This window comes from Callionymus lyra, chromosome 3 (assembly GCF_982586985.1).
Source record: "Callionymus lyra chromosome 3, fCalLyr1.hap1.1, whole genome shotgun sequence".
Taxonomy (NCBI): Eukaryota; Metazoa; Chordata; class Actinopteri; order Syngnathiformes; family Callionymidae; genus Callionymus; species Callionymus lyra.
In genome coordinates this window covers 36735648-36760593 of record NC_141820.1, presented here as the reverse complement: position 1 = coordinate 36760593, position 24946 = coordinate 36735648, and positions in this window count along the sequence as shown.

Here is a 24946-nt window from a genome sequence, read left to right as displayed (position 1 = left end):
CATTTTTAAACTGATGGCGCCACCGACTGACCTTAAAAACACATGACACTGCTTCATGAAGCCCATTTTTGCATCAAAGTTAATCTCTAACATTTTTATTTTAGTTTAGTAGTTGTTTTCAAAAGCCTGATGTTTACTTTTGTTCTTTTCTTGAAGTAGTCAATTTAATTTCAGTTTTTCTGTCACTCACCAGTCTTCGCTTTTTGACTCTAAAATCTAAAACATTAATATGCTTTTTAAATGTTTATGATAAAATAAAAATAAATTAATAAAATAATTGGTTGTTGATCAGTTTCTCAGCTGCTCCTTATGTTAATAATGTGGAGAACAGAAAATAAAACCATATTTCACTTGAGCTGTTCTCTGCTGCCCCTACAGGAGCCGTCACAAGCACCCAGCTGTTGGCTCAGACAAGGATGGAGACTTTATTTCACCATCTGAGCCCTAAACCGAACCACACATCTCATGCCAGGAAGCCACGGAGTGTCAGCCTTGAAAACAATCACCTAAACTAATCCATTTAGAGTCTTTGTCATCAAACGCGCTCATAAGACAAGACTGGTTGTGATCAAGCATCTTCTCTTCAATGAAGCTGGCACCAACTCCATCTCAGGGATCTTGTCAAACAATACAAATCTGACGCCGCATCGAAGCGATTAAGGGAAGAAGACGTGATGAAAAACATACAATAAATTCAAATCTGTAGAGGTCCCCGACCTGAGCTGGTATACCTGAAGTTTCCCAGACAAAATGAGCCTCGAAAACACAAACTCCATTTTTCACCAGTTGTGGAAACTCCTGCAATCTTCTTAAAGAAATCAGTGAATGCTAATCCATGCTAATAGTCATCTGAACTTCTGCATCTAGGTGCTTTCCTAATGATCAACGAGAGAAGTTTTGCCCGAAGCACTGTTGTTCATTTAAGAATCGTTTTGAGATCAAAATAAATTATCATTCACAGGTAATGTGTAACAGAGGAAACGGTTTAAAGAGAATTATTAAAATATTCCTCTCGGGGATCAGAAGACGAGTAATTAAGGAGAACTCATGACCTTCTGTTGGCAGGCAGGAGAATCCAAGGTTATGAAGACTAATTGTCGGAATATTTTAACACAGATTTGAATGAAAAGAATAAAACACTAACAGTTAACTCACAAACAAAGAGTGTCTCAGCATTTTAAGACACAAAGAAAACAATTTTAGGTGGAATTAAACAGTTAAGAAAATATTAGCCACCTGTTCATCTTTCAGGCTGTCGAATAAAGATACAGAATGTAAATTATTTGGACTATAGTCATTACTACTGTATCACATGATCATAATGAGACGATCGACTGGAAGAAATCTGAGGGATTAATGTTACGGCATGACATGTAGGTCAGAAAGTGAATTCAGAAAGACTTCATTATTGGAAAACTAGAACATCTAAACTTTTAAAATAAATAAATAAATCCTGAAAGTATTTGCGATAAATAGATTTAATTTAAATACTTACACATTTATTTGTGTTTTATTTTCATTAGCTACAGAGTTATGACTTTAATATTCCATAAATATACAGGGTTGTCAGAAGTCTCCCTGAAAGCCCGGGATGACTTGTAAAATATAAATGTTAGTTTTGGATATATGAGTTTTACACTTTATTCAACCATTTGATCTGTGCGGGTGCCAAAATCTCCCTGTTGGAAGGTAGAAAGTCTCTCAAGATTTCCTTAAACAGTCCAGCACTCCATTCCAAAATGCAATGGTGATGGCCGCTATAGCTCGCTCAGCAGAGAGAGAGCATGTATAGGGATGTAGACCTGGCTCTCATCAGGGCTGCTTCCTCAGGTGTGCGTAAATAAATAATAAAGATTATCACAGCTCTGGCAACCACAATGACTGGCAGGCCAATTAAAGCTGGGCACTACAGAACCACTGCCAGGACTGTTGACGGCGTCACTATTATTCTAATTCGTTTTCAAATCCTTACGCCTGCCGGGGAAAGCGAAAGGCAACAAGTTACCGTAGCAACCGCATGAGAAATAGACACATTCAAACCCTGGATTTTTATTTTGAATTTTTTTGTTGGCCCTTTTAAAATGGCATGATCTTTTTGACCATTTCCCTTTTAACCTCATCATTCTTCCTCAAACTGTTTTGTTTCTGAATTTGGATTGAGCAAGAAGGTTGTCGGGGTCAACTCCAGCGCTGGCCATCTGAGGGTTGTTGTGAGTCTTTCACATGCCTCTCACAAACATGTTGAACAATCGCCTCGACCCCCCAAGAAGCTGAGGAAGTCTGATGGGAAAGGTCTCAGGGCCGGGGAAGAAAACATGAAGGGGAGTGCGATGATTAAAAGATTGGGCTTAAGATGACGAAGAAATACCAGGAAGGATCTCTGAACGTGAAGAACCTAAAGCTAAACAGCAGCTCTGATTTGAAGCAGGTCAAAAACCCTCAGGCAGGATGAACCACTCGTGCTAAAGTCTCCTCCCCGAGTCCTCATTACCTACCATATCATCCTCTTCTGGTCCTCCAGTGACAAGAGCCCCCCTCCTTTATCCCTCTTAGCACGATCCCAGCGCTTTCCATCATCTTGGCCTTAAAGCCCTCACCTTCAGCCCCCCACTCCCCAGCTTGCACCAGCCGTCTCCTATCAGAACTGATCTTTGCAGTGATTAATGCTGGCGGGAGAAGGGGAGCACGGGCCATCTCTGAGACCCCATCTTAGAACCTCCAGCCTGCCGAGGGGGGGGGCGGGTGGGGGGGGGGGGCTGGAGATAAAGGCAAGTGCTTCTATTTTCATCTTTTGTTCTGTTTTATTCATGTGGGACGCTCTCAGCCTTCACAGGAAAAAGTCATCCATGCCACCGGGGCCAGAACAGATCCGCTCCTCGCTCCACATTCTGGTCCGGCTTGTGACCGCCAGATGAAAAGGTGGAGCATTTAATATCCGGGGTTATCAGATCCTGAATCCTGGATGGGGGTCCCGAAAAAAGAGTCTGAGCAAAGATACCTGGACAGTTGCTGTGTTGGTTGGTATGTAGGAAGCTAGAGAATATTGGTGTGTGTTTGTAAGTGTTTTAGTGTGTCAATGAGTGAATGATACACTTGAGTTGAAGTGTAGATGTGTGTTTGTCATTGTCAGGGCTTGTGTGTGAACACACTTTCCTGTTTTGTGACTGAAATAAAGTTTAAAAATAAGCAAAAACAGTTTCACAAAAACTGCATCACATTGTGTTTCTGACATTTCACTCTAGGCTGATAATTTTAGTTGTTGCAGGTATAAGCAAATATTCAAAACTCACCTTTGACCCCCTCTACACTAGTACCATTGATTCCCCTTCGCGTCTACGACAACAATAACACCCAGGCGTTCATAATGTTAAGGCTGATTCCTGCATTACTACGAGTGTCCAAAGAATACGTGGAGGAAATGAGGGCCTGTTGGCAAAGCACATTTTTCATGTCTCTAATGAATAGCTGCTGCTGACAGATCCTCCCCCTCCTCCCTCCCTCACCCCTCGCTGCTTCAGAGAAAGAATAATAAGCTTCTGCATAATAACTCTCCCTCATCAAGGTTCACTCATCGTCGCCCGTGTCCCTCCTCATCCTCTGTTACATGCAAGTGGGGGGGATCGGTAGCGTGGTCAGCGACTCCCCTGAGAGCTCGCAGCACCACGGAGCCATTACCAGGAAACCGTCTCGCACATTTCAAGCTTCTGGAGGGGGTGTGCTTAAGTAAAGACGCTCCACTACTCACCTTCATGAACGAGAGTCTAACGACTAACTACACACACACACACACACACTCTTTCATTACTATTCAGCAGCAGTTTAAGACGGAGCCATTGTTGCATCACTGAATTTGATTATTCGTCGCAGTGGTGAGCCTGCACGAGTGCCACAGTGGAATTGTAGCGCCGACTGTTTGATGCACTACAGAACGAGACTTTCCACCCGAACATTTGACGAGAACATCCAAACATGCCGAGACTAACAATCACAGAAATGAATATTGAAGATTCTAGTCTGCTTTCCATCTCAAGAAAAACATGATATTTGAATAATTTTGACAAATTAAATTCAGATGTTAAAGGTTGATCTGGGCTGTAGAAATCATCTCATCTGAAATATTCATGAGATTTCGAATAGATCGATTATGAAGATAAATAAATCAACACAAACACACCACTAAACACACACATCTCTCACTCACTGACCCACTAAAACAAGCATCATGCAGATAAACTGCACACAACTTCCTACATACCAACCAAACACACATGCACACTCTTTGACATCTGTAAGTAGTTGTGTTGATGAAGTTTTCTCGACTGTCTAGTTATCTTTGTCCAGAGGGTTTTTCATTTTAGCACCATTTTCTGATGTGACCCCGGATATTAAATGCTCCACCTTTTGATCTAGCAGTCACAAACCGGACCAGAATATAGAAGATGGACTGGATCTGTTCGGGTTGCGGTGTCAATTTTCATGTGACGACTGAGAGCGTCGCACATGAATAAAACAGGAGAGAATCTTAGCACAGAAGCACTTGCCTTTTTCTCAGTCAATCTCATCTCTCTTCAATATCAGATTCATGAGCACAACACCGATCAGCTAAAACATGCTAATTTAAGTTTCCACAGTTAATAAATAATAAAACCAAAAGAAAAACTCTTTATAATTGTGGGCAACTAATGTTTTGATTTAAATGTCTCTTAAATTGATCTTGGACCTCAATTATACTCATCAGTGTGTGTCATAAACACAGCGGATGTGATTAAAGCTGGCTGGAGGAGGAGTCGAGCCCATTATTATCTGCTCTCGCAACCTCTTGTTCGCCGAGATTTCAGACGGAGGAGAACTTTATAAAGTAATAACTTCAAAACATGGTCATAATGATGGACTTACTGCATCTTGGTGAGCAACACATTTAAAACATGCGAGTGAGTCGGTAAAGTCTTTTTTTTTCATTAGTTGCCATTTAAACACTGACATCTTTATAGGTCACCATATTAGAAAGAATACAATGTTTAAACACGTTTATTGTGGGTGTTGTAAACACAACAAAGTCATTTTTTGTAGTGTTGACGATATAGAGAAGAGCTGAACCAGGCACGGAGGCAACCATTTGCATCGTCATCTTGAACTGACATATCAACATAACAGGATAAGGCAGCAGCCGTGTGTGTCGCAGATGAGAGCGAACACGTGAGGAAAGATGTTTGGTGCGCCTACTATGCTTCTTATCTACTTTCGATTTGTGTCAACCATCAAACAGACCACATAGAATGACTTGACAGGCCATGTTTGGGCCCCCCAAGTATTTGACACAGCGACTAAAACAACTGTCACGTAATGAATCGACTTGAGACACAATTTGTTCGACCCACATGGTCATTTCAAATACCAGCTCTCACCTCATAACCGGCCTGCGGAGCTATCCTGGGCCTAGGACTAAATAATTCATACGGGAACGCTGTTTTTTAAACTCCAGCACTCCGTTCACCGGTGGACGGAAAATGAGCTAAATTAATGCCGTTTCACAGTCGGCTGTGTCGAGTATACATCTTTGCATTTACTCTGACATGATGGGCCGTAATGAAGTTGTGATCTACGGGGGGTAATGAGGCGCTCGTAGGGACGCTACAGTCGGCCGGCTTCATTACCGGCCGACGGCGGCTGCAAACACACAGCTTATTTGCAGCGACTCTTCACCGGTCCGTTTGCATGTAAGTAGAATGTGATTAAATACGAAAAAATCCAGGACAGGGACATGAGTCGGCGCCGCATCTGGGTCAATCACAAACCATTTACAAATGCACTCTTCTCAATGTCGAATGTTAAAAACATACAGCCATCGCCCTCATTGTTTTAGATTAATTCATTTCATGACATTGATTCACACATCAGCATTAAACGTCACCACCTCGTCAAATACCAAACAATAGGTGAAAAATAATAACCTTAAACATTATTTTTTACACAAAAATAAAAACACATGTAAACTTAACTTGGAAAAAAGTTGAAAATACAAAAAATAAACATATATATTTTTAAAAAATACAGTCAGGAAATGTTGCAAAAAAAACCCAACTACTTTTAGTGAACAAGACCCCAATATACTTTTCAAAACAGTGAATTGAACACTTTAAAAAGTGTACATTTTCACTCTCTGGAGTATAATAAGGAAATGTGAATCCTCCATACACTTTACCACATCCAGGATGTCTTGCCCAAGGACACTATGACAGTATGGGATTCAAAATGCTAATCAATATAAATATTTGGCAACGCAATCTTGCATCTGAACCTCTGTTGCCCCCCCAAAAATATACAAATGATTAGCTAGTCTCACAGATTTATAATGAAAATAAATGTAAAAAATTCAAACGTGACAAGCTAGCTAGAATCCCGCGTGGGTGGGAGGGGCTTGGAGGGAGCAGCACTCGGAGGTGAAGAAATGTACATGCAGGCGACTGATGATGAGCTGAAATGATAATTCAAGGATCTTCAGTCCTCCGTGTGTGAATATGGGAAGTCAGAGAGGCCTGCAGTGAATAAATCGAAATAATTAATGGAAACACAAAAACCCACAAACGTGAAAATTTCCGACACATGAATTATTCACCTGAATCAGGAGGGTCGTGTTTAGTTCACTTTGAAATATTTATCAGCACAACAGCGTCAGCGAAAACAAAAGGATGCACGCAAACAAATAAACACCTGGGCAGCATTTCAATACTCGGTTTATGTGCCCTCGCTCACTTGCCCTCAGCCCCTCCCCCAGCCCGTAAAATTCCCCCTTGACGGCGGAGGGATGCCGTGAACATCGGTGTCCCATTGCTTCTTTCCTGAACAACATCCAATGGAGTGGCAGTAATGGACCATAGTTGTCATCTGTCTGTAGAACTGATTTAATGAAACGTCACATCATTTTTAAACTGATGACGCCTCCTACTGACCTCTAAACAACATGACACTGTTTCATGAAGCTCCATCAGCACATCACTACTAATTAGGCTACCCGTGAAATGTGTACTAAAGAAAAACGTCTCTAAAGACCATTTTGCAAGTAGTGACGCTTTATGCCCAGTAGATGTCAACAATCTCTTCACAGTGATGTTATAGTTTGTCATTCTGTCAACCTCTTCCTAGCAAGGGAAAAGGACATTTAGCCCTAGAATTATGTGACAAGAAGCAGTCACCACAAAAAAAATGGCAGCCAATTCTTATATACACTTACAAACTTTAAAAGCATTCACCAAAATGTTTGAGCTGAACAGTTTTAGTAATTAGTAATTAAAAAGATTAATGTTATTATCATCAATTGAACAATATTATAACATATTATTTCAATTAACTTTGTGGACTGGCCAAATCTTTGTTTTATTCACTGACTTAGACAAGCATTATCTCCTTCATAATTTCACTATCATCCATCATCTTTATAAAAGTGTAAAAAGAAATTATATTGAACATTTTCTGGTTGAATGCTAATGTAGGACTAGTTACTTACTTAATTACACAGTACATGCAAACATAGTTTTATTCTGTTCCCCAGAAGTTTTGACTCATGAATTAAGGATATTTCTGTCACTTACAAGCTAAAGGAGAAATCTATTACGTTGGTGGTTCACTGTGGTTAATGGAGTCTGATGGAGCGATCAGCGTCGCAATTTCAGTAAATGGATCAATTATTTAAATGGTGCCTAAAGATGAAAGTGAATCTCAAGAAAACACCAATAACTCATCTTAAGAAAACAATAAGTTGAAGCTTGTATTTGGTTTGTTCTCGTGTCGTTTGTTGTTCTTTTGTAAATGTTTCATTGTTTTCAGTCCTGGGAGAGTTCTTTATCTCAAAGCGTTCGTCTGAGTCAACAAACGTTCAATGAATTAATTCTTCACACAGCAGCAACACGTCGACACAAAGAACACAAGATTACAAACAATAGTCGGCACTAGTCAACTGAATAAACCCCAAAACAGAGAAACTAGTTCAGCCCATCATAGATCTATGCTCATGTTTTGATTTTTTTCCCCTTATCCGGGTTTGGGTCGCTGGGGCAGCAGCCTCAACACACTGACCTTCCTCGCCCAGCTACATCATCTAGCTCTTCTCGGGGGAACCCAAGGAGTTCCCAGACCAGCTGGGAAAGATCGTCTCTCCAGCGCGTCCTGGGTCTACTCCATCTTCTTCTACCGAAGGGAAATGCCCTGAACACCTCACCAGCGAGTTGTCCTGAAGGCATCCTAGTCAGATGCCCAAGCCACCTCAACTGACTCCTGAGGAGCAGCGATTCTAATCTGAGCCTCTCCAGGAGACCTTGCTTCTCAACCTATCTCTAAGAAAGATCCCGCTTGTCCCTGTCATCTTGTTCTTTCAGTCACTACCCACTATTTGTAAGTGATGGTCGGTACGTAGATCAATCGGGATACAGAGAGCTTCGTTTTATGGCTCAGCTCTATCTTTACTACCACGGATCGGTGCACTTTGTTGCAAACTTTTCCAGTTATAGCTAATGGTCATGGTCTAATGAAGCCAAATCAAAAAGCAGTGACCCAATCCCAAGGCGTCCAAAATGGACACCCCCTTAGCTGGCTGTGCCTAGAAATTCTGTCTATAAAATGGTATGGTCATCTGACTTTTTATTTCATCTTTTAAAACTGTTAGCTGTTTAGGGACTTGTGTTTCTGCCACTGCCTTGTACGAATGTGTCTTGGTTATTGTACATTTTTTTTAATTAAAACCATCTTTTCACACTGTAAAATCACTTCTCACATCACAAGTTGCACTAACTCAACTCACATACTGTTACAAAGTTGTCACAAACTCAGCAAATCAGGCCATAGCTGCTTGAAACTTCCTCCTCTGGACCTCTCCAACAACCACAAATGCTAGTCAAGAGAGGAGCAGTGGTCTTGCTCGAACTAAGATTAAGTGAAGTCTTAAGTCTCCTGTGAAGTTTTGCATTAATTTACAACAGAGGTAGGCTCTGCACTGAACACATGGACCTTCATTAGTGCTCCATCCTCATCAACCATCCCTCAATAACTTATCTGTAGCTATTAAAAAGTCATGAATTGGAGGTACATGAGTTGTCGTCATAGTAAATGCCTTTACTTAATAAAGCAAGAAGCTCAAAGAGCACAGGTCTGCTACTAAAATAATTATCTGCAAATTAAAAACGCTGAAAGTAGTTTCAAACGTGCATCCTAAACACTTGCATCGTGCACTCTATCAGTTGAGCTATCCATGCAAGGGATGGCATCAGATCTTAAAGGTTATTTTGATCTGGGATATGTAGGAATAACAGGGACAGTGAGTGGTTATGTTAAGGATCCATTATTTGCATGATTCAATAATTGACTTCCACGCAATATATGCTCACACGGCCTATTGCAGGTGCTGATGTAAGTCTAATGATAGAAGTTTCAGCAGGACCAGCCTTCTCTTGAGTAGCTTTTGTAATTGTTTGTAACCCTGTCCTCAATGTCTGCATAAGTTCTATGTTCGAACACATCAATCTGCAGAAGTTAAAGGCAGTTTACAACCTCCTGTTATATTAGCTGCCCCAGTCAAAACTCCAGGTCCTGTCGGCACCTCCAGTACTTGTTCGGCCGCAGGATGAGCTGAGCCTGACCCTGGACCTGTAAGTCCTTCATACTCTGGAGAACCATATGTGACCCTTGAAGATTAACTAGTAGCAAAGATTGGTTAGAGGGCTTTTTTTTTTTTTTTTACAATTTATAGAACATGGGTTATATATGATAGTTAGGCTGTCGGTTTCACAGAGGAAAAAGTAAAAAAAATGATCTGCTTTGACTGCTCAAATGACTGAACGCAGAACACAGAAACACAAATCAATACATTTGATCAGGCTCCACCTTACGTCACTGATCTGATCCAGCCTTACACTCAGAACCTGCAGGAAAAAACCGTTAAACACAACATACACACACACACATGACTCTATAAGCATCAGGTTAAACCTGCCAGGAGGACCGCAGCCATGAGCTTCAAACAAAGACACATCCTACAGGTTTTACTGCGGAGCTGAAGGACTAAAATCTCTTCCCTCCTCATGTCTTCTGTCTAGTTCATCTATTGAATCATGTTTTTGGTCTGCGTGTCGTTTGTTTGTCTCGAATTTCTGAACTGCAGCATAGCACTCATACAATATTTCTGAGCCTCTCCCCGTCTTGAAGTTGCTGCGACATGTCAGGGAAAAAAATGATGCAATTCAGCATCAACAGTGGAATTTTCAAAAAGTCCTTTTGTACAGTAGGAAGACACCAGTTCTGAGGCGCAAAGCTCAACCACCAAACCCTAATATGCCATCTCTCGACATCCTCTTCTGTATTCACAAAGGACTTTTCTCGCTTTCTCTTCGCCACTCTCTATTCCCACTTCTCCCATCCCCGGCCTCCTCCTCTCTCCGCTTCCCCTCCGCTCCAGGGTGTATTGTTCTTCAAGACTGGAATCATACGGGAGATTTAGAGCTCGCTGGATTAGAGGAGGCGGCGGGCTCCCTGGTGGCACTTTCCCTTTTTGCAGTGAAGACCCAAAAATAAAGGTCCAGAAGCATCTGAGGAGGAAGGAAACAATCCATCATACTATCATACTGGTCTGCACCCCCACTTGTGGTCAGTTAGAAACACCATCTGTGAGCGCACCACCTAAATATGTGAGTGCACCCCCCAACCCCACAATGGGATTGAAGACGCTCCTGCGAGGACTGAGCGTAGACACAATTAGAAGCATCTTCAGGTGTTCTCAGGTGGCCGACACACTTTTATGTGCATTTATGTGAAGAAACTAGAAGTTATCAAACACAAACTGTCCAAAGCAAATGTCCTCCGAGGAATTTTGATAGTGGAACAAGCAACAGACTATTTTTTTCCATGATTTATTTAACTCATTTATTGTTTTGCATTGAGTATAGATACTGGAACTACAAAACTAGAATGTTACTGTATTACAGAAGTGTGAAACATCGTTTAGGACCCCTTACCCTAACCCCAAACTGCTAGATCTTCGGGTCTTGTTCATGAGCGAGGTAAGTTAATGATAAGAATCATGCCGTTGATATTCTTGAAACAATTAAAATTAACGTAATACCTGTAAATTCAGTGAAAGTTACAACGTTATGTCTTTTGTTCTGCTTTGTATTTTTTAAAGAAATAAAAAATACAGAACAGTTTTTAAGTGCTTCAAATTAGTATATTAATTTATATTATTTATTTACAAAAAACGGAAATCCAACTGAAAGTTTCTTTTGGTTTCTAGCAATAACTAGCTAGCACAACTGTCTAACACAAAATATTTTGAGTGTGTTCACTCTGAGCAGTGTGCAAAAAAGGAAGTACACTATGCACACTCGATAGGCCATAAAATTGAGTGTGGATTGATGGACACATTCCACTCTCAATGGCCGCCATCTTAGTGATGTAGATGACGCTGTGACTAGAGCTACTTCTCTAAACAGCGTAAATGTCTTGAGAAAACATAGATTTTACCACAAAACAACAATAAAAACACAATGAAACAAAACTTAATAATTAGCACTGTCAAGTGTCGGTGATCCAACGGCCACCATTAAGCATTGAAAAGTAGTAAAAGAAGAAGCTGTAGAGTAATTTGTGTGTAGCGGCAGTGTTTGATTTGAGACAGTACTATCTGTCCAAATTTGTGCTGTCAAGCATAGCACTTAGAGAAGTGATTTGAGACATAGCACAGGTAAGTATTTAAAAGTTGTAATGTTTCATTAATTTGTGTATTCTTGTGTATTCTGCAGATCGTGGCCTCAATAAGTCTCTGACTCGTGAGAGCGTTGTGACCCTTAAAAAGACAAATATTTCACTAAGCCTGAATCCCAGAGTCTTCTTTTGCCGTTGAAGTCACACATTCTCCCTGACAGAATGAAACGTAATGATGTCGTTATGTTCTAATTACGCTCCAGATTGCGACGGTTCTGTCGCCTCGTCCATAAATCTCACCTACCAGCTGCTTAGTAGCTCCTGAAACTAAGCAGCTTTGCAGCTCCAGTCCAGGATTAAACACCGGCACCAGAAGCACTTCAGTCATTTCAGTTCTGACCCCTTTCTTCCAATGGGTCGGGGATTTTGAGAGACTTCAGGAAGAGGTTAATTCTGGATCACAGATTTGTCGTGTGTCCAGTTTTCCATACAAGACTTTTAAAACTTTAAATCCCTAAATCCTGAAAGATGTTCAAATCCAATTAATTCAAAAACAACAATAGCTATTTTAAATACAAATATCTGCACAGAAGAATAAAAATAAAGTTAAACATTTGAATGTAAAAATGTTTGTGTAGTCATATGTAGTTAATTATTAACATTTGTTTATATATGTTTAGTAATTTGTCATGCAGTGTGCATGAAAAATAACGTATAATATTTTAAATTAAAGTTATATTTAAATAGTGTTTTATGTTAAGGAAATATTTAAATTTGAAAGTGGGTGAGGAATGTGTGGCCTACTTATACACAAATAAATATTCAGAGACTCAGAGATGAGTATTTGCTTCTCTGAGAAACTGTTCCCCTGGAGGCTGTATTCTGGGAGAACGAACTGGGACAGTCCCAGTAAACACCTCAGAGGTCATGTCTTTCCATTGACCCGGAATCCTCAGATATTTCGTTCTTGATCTTCTGTACAGCAACTGCTACGGAATTTTAGGCTGAATTTAAATTTTACCGCCAGTTTTGTGACTCTTGCTGATCATTTAAAGGAGATAATTTGACAGTCGTGTGGTCGGTGAGAGTTGTTTCTCTGAAGCACTTTAGGAACTGTGACAATAATCCGACCAGCATCCGCTCGTGCGCCGTTGAGAATGTAAGAACCAGATTAGGGGTTTAGTCTGTCAAGCTTTCTGCTGTTGATGGTGTTGTTTGATTTCTGCTCAAGTTTCCGCAGAAGAACTTTTATTCCGACGTCTCGTCAAAACAGTGAGATGATGAGTCGTGCCGCTTCTTCTCCGATCAGGAACTCCGCGGCGTCACGGTGAGAGGAAGAATACATTTGACGCGGCGGCTCGACGGGATATACGCTCGTGATCCGAATTCAAAGTGGCACCACGACTCAAACAGAACTGCGGTGGAATCATCGGACGCTGCGGATCCCCCTCCTGCTGATGCTCATAGAAGAAAAGCCGAATGACTAATGTGGGCGGAAGTCTGTCTTTGGAAGCCCTTGGAAGGATGGATGTGTGGCAGCTCCAGGCCTGGTGATCCGTCTTCCACGTCAGGGTTTATAAATACCCGACACGTAGGCCTGCTGCTTGCAGAGCGGCGACCGCGGCGGTGGACAGACAAACACACAATAAAAACATACAAGCGTCACTGGTGCTGCAACCCTGAGGGACCGGGTTACTTCCCGAGCTCTTAGAAACCCTTTTGGCTGAGTCGAGTCGTGTATCAATCTTCATAACTGCCACGGAGTACAAACAAATGACAAATTTGTCCTCTGACTCATGTGGCGGCACTTAATCTTCAAAGCAGGTTCTTTTTTAAAACACAGATTCGGGTCAGAACCGCAGATTAGAGGCGAATGATTAAGTGCGCGACAGCTTCAACCTTTCTAATCAACATATATAATCATTTTCCCATGAGGCCACTGGAGGCACAGAGCCTTTTTTATTTTTAACCTGTGCCGCGATTAATGTGCTAACGTTACCTTCCTCGAGTCAAACCTGCAGCGTCGGCGTGATCGGACCTCGCACAATGACGGAGCAAAGACATAGTTTGACACTCGGGTGATTTTCACCGATCCATCCATGTTGGGAACTGCAGGTTAGCATTAGCACAATGTTGGCTAATAGCTTTGTCTTGCTAATGCGTATATCTAAAATATGTTACTATATGTTACTATTTTGGTGTATTTTGAGCATCTAATGAATTAAAACTCATAAGTGATTTATTTAAATTCATTATTATAAAAATGTGTTTCTTTCGGTTTATTTTTAGGAACAACAATCATGTTGATAAACTGTATACTGTTTGTTAAGATAAGAGGATATACTTCCTACATTTTAGTTCAAACAGCAGTTCACGGACAAGATTGAACAAACATACTATTTATAATATAACATAGAGTAAGAATATTATGAACAATAACAAAACAATAATGCATTAGATGCTTGTAATAATAATGCTTGGAAATCAATAAATAATAAACCATAACCATTATGTTGATCTGTTCCACTTTTTTATTCACCTTTTATTATTTTATATTTTTTTAAGAAAAGTATGTTTTGAGACATGTATGTATTTATTTTTCTTTATTTATTCAGCTTTTGTTGTCTTGTTTAAGACTCTGGAAAGTCAGTATTCACTACAGGAGAAGAGCAGAGAAGGAAACAGGAAGTGTGTCTACAAAATAGAACCAAAATAAAATAAGGTTTTGACTACAGTAAAAAAAGTAAACTTAAATTATCTTTTACTCTTAGACATTTAAATTATTTTTCTTTGCTTCTGTGTCCATCATGGCTAATTTTCCTCACCTGAGTCACTCTCAGAAAAAATGTATTTCCTTAGACGAGGCAGGTTCTGACCCACATTGTCCAGTGTCTTTATTGGTCTCAATAATGACCTGGATTGTTACACTTTGTAGTTCTGCTCTTGGGTCCTCTAGTATATTCTGATCTGGTGCTATGAGGGAGGTGCACGTGCCGAAGAACGATTAGTTAAATAACGGTGATTGAGCAAATGTTGTTGTTTAGTGTGTTAGTTTGTGTAACTGCAGTCACGTCAGCCCACGTGGTTAGACTTCCTGTCTGTTATCATCTCCAGAGTCATATATCAGCGGCCGGGTAAAAGCTCATTAATCCTGCTGTATAAATGAATTCAAAATAGACTGTAATTACTATTTTTAATCTACTCCGGCTCTCAATATGTCAGAGCGCCGGCCCGGTTGTTCCCGTCACAATCCTGAGCGATGTAGGTCACGTGCAGGTCCGAGGACGGAGACAGATGAGCCCAAATAAACACTTCCAAATCAATTTCCATTTGATTTCAAACCGCCCTGTCACGGCGGCACGTCCCGACTGCCGCGGCCGGACGGATCTCCGAATTGCCAAGATACATTCTCTGACCTTAATAACTCAGCAGTCATCTAGAAAATGGCAGCACTAGAGTAAATGAAAAGATGAAAGTTTGATGTGGCACGGGAGGCGGAAGGCTTCTAATTTTACGAAGAGATGACCTTCTACGTTTTTTTTTTGTCTTGCATGTGTTTTGCTCCTGCTTTACTTTGATTAAAATTCAGCAGCGCTTGGTGTCCCCGCTTGCCTTCCTCTTGAAATAAAGTTTCATAGAATGACTTCTGACTAATTGCCTTTGTTTGAAACTGAAATTAAAGCCGTTTAAAGACCACACAGATACAAGAGGGAGCGTTTTTCCGAAGGGCACGGGACATTCATTTGTACCATGACTCACCATCTAGCTGCTGAACAAAACGAAAACATTTGACCCTCAAGAACAGAAGCACGACGGCGATCCAGGAGCAACATCTGTGAAGGTTTCAGGGAACAATGATATGAGCAGCCTTGTGTTCATCGATCCAGTAACTTGTTGTGTATAATGTAACTAACAGACATGAAAGAAGACATGGAATGACTAAAAGCACTATTTCCTCAGTACAATATCATAGCTATTGATGTAAAAGTTTAAGTGGTTATCATCAACCAAACATGGAAAACATCTAGATAAGAGTTGTTAAATTAAACTCTTGTGAGATATTTTTCTTCTCATCATTATATGTGTACAAACAAATGTACCATCAACAACACAAAGAAGGAAAAAAAGCTGCTAGAATCAATCTTTACTTGACTGGACATGTATTTGATGTTGTTTGTTTCGTAACATGGTGTTTATTTTTATCGTCTTTAACCAGAATTCACCACCAAAATTGCATCTTAACTGCAGCTACTATACATTTGTATCACCATCAATGAGTACTTACATGAGCCCTTTGAGTATTGTTTAATCTTTAGTGATGCGTTGTTGTACCACGATGATATAATTGGTAATTTGTATGTTGGTAGATATTTTTATAAGTTCTTTTTTTTAAATTGTTTTGTCATTTTACTTTTTTTTTGTCTTTTTTTAGTTTTACTATTTATTAATGTTTATTGTGTTTCTTTCCATTGTTTTATTTAATTGATATATTTTGTAAAGTGTTGTTAAGCGATTCTTCTGCACTTTTGTAGCCATTAAAACCCCCTTAAAATGACAAGTCATGAATCAAATTAACACAACCTTTTTGAAAATATACAATGTAGTTTGATTCTAACATATGACTCAAGGTCACAGGTGATGCTTAATAATGTCAAAGGCATCTTTTCTCCACCCTGTAACAGTTGAATTTGTAGTTTTATAAAAATAAGTTGTTTTTATTTTACCAAAAAAATGACCACAGAAATCATCTGTTTTTTTTTCTCTGTGATCTTTTGTTAAGTTCCATGAATCTGTTATGTAACCTTTAAGTCAATCTAGTCGAAGGAGTCATGACGATGAGTCGACGGAGGACAGTAGCTGGTCGGTGGCTCTGATAAACTGAATGTTTTTCACCGAACAAACATTTCTTCTTTATTCGGTGGAGCTCCTATGGAGACGTACAGTTGTGTGAGAAGGATGGAGATGATTCCTGCGAGCTGTGTGGGTGTCGGCAGGTGGGTTGGGGTGCCAACAGAGCAACATATCAAGCTCCGCGGTGAGTCGACGGCCGCAGGGGCAATTTTGTCCGACCTGTTTAAAAAAGCCTCCCCTCCACCATCTGCTCCAGAGAATGATCCTTTCCCCTCCTACTCCACTTCCCGCCACAGCAGCGTGTCCCTCGCAGTTTATTCTCCATCCCGGCACAGTGGGACTCCGTTCTGTTGATTTCTGTGTTTTCTTTTTTTTTCATCCGCATCCCCGAGTCGCCTCGTTCTGCTCCACTTGTACATAACTTCTCTTTCGCTCGGTCAGAAGCGTTTAACAATATTTGTCATAGCAGGTTTTTCATTTGGAAAATTGAACTTCTAATAAAAGAAATGCGGCTGTGAGAGTTTAAGAGCGTATAGCGAGTCAGACGTTTAACTGCAGATTGAGTTCCACAGTTTTATAAAACTCACCGTTTTACACGCATTCGCTGATGCCGGTTCTTCGTTTACAAGCTGGTACGACGTCAAGGACGCTCGGCTCATCAAGGACTGTTCCGTTTCCAGGAGAACTTCACATCCATCTCATCACTGGAAACACCATGAGGAGATGACGACAATGAACAGGTCTTTGGTGACTCCGTGCTCCTCACTTTCACCCTTTTGTTGTCTTATTTGTTTTCGCACCTTGGTGTTTGTGGTATCCCTTGTGTTGTCTCTGTGTCAAGGTGATTCCAGAAATATATGCAGTGGTGGAGGTCGTTCAACTTGAACCAGTAGCAACACAAGGGATACCAAAAACACATTTGTTTTCGATCCTTGGGGTCAGCTTGACCCTGGGGTAACAGGTAAAGGTTAAACAGCTGGGATAGACACCAGCCCCCCATTACCTTGATTAGAATTAATAAACCAAGCCATATGTGTTGCAAGGTTTTGTAGATCATAACATGAAACTACCAAGTAACTTTTGGGAAAGTATGTAATGTCAATTTTATATTAAATAGTTGTTTGGTTTGTGTTGTTTTTTTATTAGGAAAATGAAACTATTTGGGGGAAAGGTAAAAGGGTATAAATGATACTAATAATACTAATAATACTAATAATACTGCTACTACTAGAATAATAATACAAGAAAATGTCATTGATAAATTGAACATGGCCAAAACTGACGGCACACCTCCGTGAAAGTCTCCAACATAATAGATAACACGTCCAAACATAAGTTGGCATCTGGAAAAACCCTGTGCATGGAAGGATTGTCGAACGGTGTCGCGTCAACAATCAAACTGGTCTCAGAGGAACCGGCTGCTGAAAAAGTCTCATCAGTCATGCGTTTGTTTTGGTCTGTTGTTCTCCTCTTGTTTCTCGCTCGCACCAGGCTCGCTGCCTTTTGTCAGAGTGATTAATGTCAGGTGAGGCGCTTGAATGCTCTCCGCTGTACCTGTCGCAGCTTTCCCGCTCTCTGCCATGTTTCCTGTTGGTCTCCATTTGTCCGTGGCCCTCGGTTCCTTCATTAAGAGAAGTCTGCTGCTGCAGCCGGCAACAGCATCCACCATGTCACGATGGCTGCACTGTGGAAGTCTGCCTAGTTCCTGGGGAGACGGACGGAGAGAATTCTTGCAATACTCACAGGAAGTTACAGTCTAACTAACTGAGACATGAAACAGAAGCTTGATAGTGATACTTCCGACAAGGAACATGTTTCCATTAAAGACATTGGCAGCGTTTCAACACCGGCTTTATGTGCCCTCGCTCACTTGCTCTCAAACTTTGAGGGATTTAGTGAACGTCCATGTTCACTTCAGAGTTTTACATTGCCCACAATGCACTGCAGTGGTGCACATCCATCTCGGGGATGGACTAGGCAGATTTTATTTATTTTTATATTATATCAATAATACATCTCTTTACCTTGTTAAGGTGTAACCCTTTTTGTGAAATTTGAGGGTTTTGTTTATTCATACAGGTGTGTCCATTAAAATGTTTTTATTCCACTCCGTAGATTCTGTTTATTGCTTAGTAAGTAAGTAAGTAATTTATATTTATAGAGCGCTTTTCCAGACCAGGGTCACAAAGCCCTTAAACAATCAAAACGATCCTCAATAAAACATATACTTAAAAGGTCAAGATAACACCGAGAACAACACAGGAGTCTCAGAGATTTAAGGAAAAGCCTGCACGAATAAAAATGTCTTGAAATGTTTCTCAATGTTTCTGAGTCAGTAGATCCATCAAGCTTAGAGGGAGAGAAGGTTGTTTCTCTCTCAGGGAAACCAAGTGTTAGGACCTGTTCTCTCAGATTGAAAACTGCAGACCAGGACAGGTTAAAATATCCAGAATCAAGATATTTATAATCCAAAAAATAAAAATAAAATATATTTGTTCACAAAAGTTAATCCAACTAAAATGTCGAAAATACATTTAAAATCTATTGCGAAGAAGTCATAGAAGTCGTGACTATAAGAGTAGGAACATGGATAGTAAAAGGAAAGCCCTGCCTTTTAGCTCAGCTCTGTCTCCACAAAGACCGAAGATGCTGCACTGATCCATCTGTCCATCTCATGCTCCATCTTCCCCTCACTCGTGAACACGACTCAAAGATACTTGAACTCGTCCACCTGTGTAAAAACTCTCTTAAACCCAGGATGGTTCCAACAAACTGGACGGTATGAAGTGTTGTGATGAAGAAAAGAAAGATGAGGAAGAGATGATAGTGAAAGAATAGAGGGCTAGCATGTTAACAGCGAGGTCAAAGGTCAGGGGAATGGAGGTGGCACCATCTGTAGCTCAAACGATCATGAAGACGAGGAGTGAAGCCGAGGTCACACTGAGCTGTGATATCTGACTTCAATCACCGGAACGCTCGGCTGCATCTGTTGTTTCGGGCGGAGATGAAATCGGAGCAGCGAGGCCCCGCGCTGCTAAATATTTCATGGACGATAAACAGCAGCCGTGATTGATGTGAAGTCAGAGGAGAGGAAGTACTGCGTCCAGTCGCGAGGCACTGCAACAACATGCCAGGGTTGAGCGTCAGGAGGGGGCGCCACTCTCTATCTCATGCTGCAGTCGTCCCAGCTACCTGGGGCGAGAGGGGAAGGACACATCGCCTCCCTCTAGTGGTCACATGTCCACGGAAGAAGTACGACACGTTTTCTCATTCAGTGTCCTCCGGAGAGCGCCTCGGAGGTCATTAGCATCAGAGACGTCAAGAAGGCACTCTTGCTCCTCGCTGCACTTGTGAATTAAATATAAGGACGAAGTGGAATTGTATCACAGAAGCTGCAATTATTTAAAGGAGCAGCGTAGCCGGCCGCCGCTAAACCTCAGAACCCCTCAATAAATCAGCACCTCACAACAGTGAGCTGGGTCGCCACGTGAGAGGAAGTCAGCCTCCTTCGTACTGTTGCTTCAACTTATGGATCGTAAATCACTCGCAGATCTGGATAGTAGTGTTAGGTGGCGCTCACGTGCACGGCTCCTTGTTCTTGTCCGACTCAAACGCCATATGTACGACCCACATACCATCTGACAAACGCTTTTTAAAGCAAACATATTAGTCTCAATTAAAAAAAAAAAAACATAACATAAGGCTTTTAACTATATAATATAAAGACATATATTTGGTTGCGGAAACATCGCTCTGGACTTCTTCCAGAGCAGTGTTTGTCAACAGGTGAGTTGGGACCCAAAAAAGTGTACTTGAGATCTAACTTAAACCATTTTTTTCTTTTCAATAGTTTTTCTTGAGTTCTCTTAACGGTCAAATACTGTCGTTTTGATAGTGGATTTTATGGGGGGTAAATTTGTAATTTATTTCTTTCAACTGAGGAAAATCTCTAAAATTATGACACAACACGATCTGGAGCTAATAATCCATGCATTTGTGTCTTCTCGTTTAGACTATTGTAAGGCGCTGTCTCGCCTGCAGTTAATACAAAACTGTGCAGCGAGAATTCTGACCCGCTCTAGTAGACATTCACATTTCCTCAATCCTTAAAACTCCTCCTTACATCAGTGATCTGATCCAGACTTACACCCCAGCTCGGGCTCTGAGGTCTGTGGATCAGAATCTACTGATGGTTCCTCGCACACGGCTCAGGACCAGAGGAGAGAAATCTTTTCAGGCTGTTGCTCCTAAACTTTGGAACGATCTTCATGTCCCTCTCTGTTTCATGGATCTACTGACTCCTTCAAGAAACATCTTAAGACATTCTTATCTGTGCAGGTTTATCCCTGATTATCTGGGACTCCTGTGTTTGTCTTATGTGTCTTGGCCTTTTAAAGTATATATTTTAACTGTGCATTGTTTTGATTGTTTAAGCGCTTTGTGAACCTGGTCTGAGAAAATAACTCTACATATAAAACTTGCTCATGGCATTCTTTTTAATTTGATATATTTTAGTCTCTATTGGCTTGATGGCCCATTATAAAAGTCACAGTATATAACATATTATAGATTATACATTATATATTATATATTATATATTATATATTATATATTATATATTATATATTATATATTATATATTATATATTATATATTATATATTGTACGTACATGTATATACCCCTGATAAATGGAATAACCCAATTTTATCAAAAGCCTTAAACAACGATTGAATGTATACAGTAAGCTTAACTCTGACCACACACTAAACCATCAAAAGACTTCTCTAGAGACCAGAAGAGAATAAAATTATCATGAATTATTCCAGTAATGTTTTGTTTTTGTAACTTCTTTTCTGGTTGTGAGATGGTAAAATGTGTGTTTTTATTAGGGGCAAACCCAATTTCTTTCATGATGCCCCTTAAAGTGGCACAAAAAAAACACTCACACCTACCTCATTATTGTTTTAATTTTATGTATTTATTCATTTTAACAGCTCACTGTTTCATTCAAATGAAAGCAGTTAAAATGTGAAAGTGGTTCCTCAGAAGTGGACCGTGAGTGTGATGTTCTGAGGAGCTCGTCTGTGAGGAGATTGGATATAAGCGAGAGACGTTCTCTGATGTTTCCAAACAAATGTGTTTACGTGGCGACGGCGAAGTTGCTAATACGCAGTAATGATGCCACATCACGTCCTATCCAGTACGAAGTGATAGATCCGAGCGGGAAATGAAAACTCATTCCACGTTTGTTCCCGGCGAGCAGGACGACCCACAAATAGGACATCCAGATGGAAATTGATCCTTCGGCGGAATGACTTTTACAGACGTCTTACCGATGGCCGCCTCGCCAAATAAATCAGGTCTGTAATGGCCGGCGCCAACAAAGAGGAAACGCAGGCGGGTTTTGACCCTCAGTTGATAATGTTAGATATTTAGTCATTTGGGCGAAGAGACGGCCCAATCAGCTTTTTGTTTTTTCATCAGTGCTTCTCAATGATGTGTGTGAATCAGGCGACGCACAAAAACACCTTTGAGATGGAAACTTGTGGAAGAGACTGGTTCGTAAACTGACGGCGAACACTTGAACCTTTGTTACTATTCTTTTATCACTTTTATTCTAGTGTTTTCTTTCTTTTAGAGTTATATACTTGCTTTTATTTGTGTTTTTCCATTGGGTTCTGAGTTTGATTTGGAAACAAATAAAACATGAATATCGTTTTCTATTATTTAGCCTAGTTTTCTCCTTGTGTTGTGTGTCGGTTGTTTTCTTTTATTTTGTGTTTTTTTATTTCTATTTCTTATGTTATTTTTTTGTGTTTATTTAAATTTAATATATTGTTTCTTTTATTTGGTTCTGTTTTTCTTACATTTTGCATTGGATCCTTAGTTTTTGCATTTTTCCATCCCATAGTTTTTTTTGTTGCTTTTTTTTTAATTTAATGTATTTCACTTTTACTCAATGTTTTCCTCTGGGTTTCTAACTTATATCTACTAGTTCTGTGTACTCGCATCGGTTTATGTCTTTCCTTGACTGTTTATGTTTCTTAATTCAAATGTACTTTTATGTGTCTGCCCTGTGACACACCTTGCCTTGATCTGTGACCTTTGACCTGCTGAAGGAACTGGTTTGAATCAAACATTTAGAAAGTGGCCCGGAGAAGGAGGAAACCCATCAGGTTCCGAGTGTGTTGTGGACCTGGTCAGTGGTGAGACAAAAGGTGGACTGGAGATGATTCCGAATAATCTACTCTTGTAGTTGGTCACTAACACTCAGGTCCGGGTCACATGACTGCACAGAAGAAGCTCTTGGTATTCTGCTGCAGCTCCCGACTCACTTCATCAGCAGGAGAGATGATGTAACCAGGATGCGTGTTTCACTCTAACCCGGGATTAGCTTCCCTCAGCAGACACACAGCGCCCCCTCTGGAGAGACACAGTTGTACAGGCGGATCAAAAATATTGATAATGGACTGCTGCCTCGTTTCAGCCTTTAAAACACCAGTGGCGGGCCGTCAGGGCCAGCAAGGCTCTCTCTGCCGGCCTAAACATAATAAGAAAATAAATAAAATCTTAATTTGATTCAATTTTTTTTAGTTATGTTTTTCTATTATTTATGTTTTGAAAATATGTATAAAAATATTCCTCATAGTCTTTTCTCTTCATCTCATTTATTTTCTCTTATAAGTTGCGCACTGCTTCCGGGATTGTATGTTCATGTGAGAGCTTTCATCCAATCATATTTGAGCTGTCACGTGTTGCCAGAAGAAATCTACCCAAGGCCTTCAGTCGTTTCAGAAGTGGCTTTTGTCCATTGACATCAACGGCAGCCGAAGGATTGTATTAACCAATCAGATTCGAGTTGGCGAAGCAACATCAGCGTTTTGAAAGCTACGCGCTGAGCTTGTTGAACTAGTGACACGTTCATGTTCTCTGATTGGATAGCACTGAGACAAGTCACATGGAGATGAAATGGATATACTTGCAAAGCCATTTTCAAGAAGGATATTTCAAGAAAAGCTGGACGTTGTTAAGAAAGTTATACTAACTCCGAGACAAGTCTTTCACAAGGTTCAAAGGATTTATCCGAAACATGAAATACGCGAGAAAATGCTTTTTTTTTCTAAAAAATGTTGCGATTTATGAGATCAATAGTGATGCTTGTGTGTGTGTGTCGCTTCAGTGTGTGTGTGTCTCTGGGTGTGTGTGTGTGTGTGTGTGTGTGTGTGTGTGTGTGTGTGTGTGTGTGTGTGTGTGTGTGTGTGTGTGTGTGTGTGTGTCGCTGCAGTTTAATGAGACTCTGATTTTTTTTCCTAACTAAAGACATTTATTCTGGTTGATTCCACTGGTTCTCATTCCCGGGCATCAGAGACGCTGCTGAAGCTTTGGTCTGTGCTGTTGTGTCGATCATTGATATATTCGTGACTCTCAACGTGACGTAGCTGCTAATTAAATTCTAGCTGTTGTTGTTCCTCCGAAACCAAACAGACTGTAATGGGAGTCATATTTTCATGTAATGCACTGATGTTCATTTGATGATAAATGTCTTATTTATTGAGATGTGGATTCATTCAACTGGCGCCACTGAATGCCTATGTGTGAAATGCACAGAATGGCACAGGAAAGTAATAGGCTTTCTAATTCTTAATTCCATTATTTTTTTTCCTTTTTTTAAATGCTGAAGGGGAGGTTGTGTTGTTTGTTTTTTACCTAAATATTTTTGTTTATAACACGCTTAACTCAGAAAATAAAGTGTTTATTATTATTTTCTTTGACATGGTTAGGGAGAAATATGGTTTTCATCTGGATTCATCTTATCATTTAGGAATATTTTAAAGATGAATCATACAGTTGAATGGCCTGTGACCCCTGCTGCTCTTTTGACTTGCTAAAGTAGAGTACTGTCATGTTTAGACACCGCTGGACACTCAACAGTTTTCCTTCATTTTAGCCATGTATAAAGTCCAAAACAAATGGCAAATAAATGTATTCACTGTCTAAGGAAGTGCACCAGACCGCCTGGTCCGGGTATTGTACAGTCTGTGTTTGTTACTCGGCCACATAGAGGGAAACAAATACTTTCTATTGTATTGATTACTACTGTATGCAAGAGGTTTTCTTTTGAAAAAAACAATGTCTTCATCAAAACATTAGCCTGTGACCGACACATCAAGATGATTCCATCTATTAAGTTTACTCGATACTAACGAAAATAAACTTACTTAACTGAAAATAAGTAAATTCTAATTAATATTGAAAAAATGTAGTTTTGTTTTTTCCGCTTTGAGTTTGCCTTCTCCTGAGTAGACACGCCCCTTCTTGTTACCTGTGGCGTCACCTGCCGAGGGAGCGGAAGCATTTTAAAGAGCCGCATAATTCAGCCTGTCCTTAAAATTGTGACAGTCATTAAA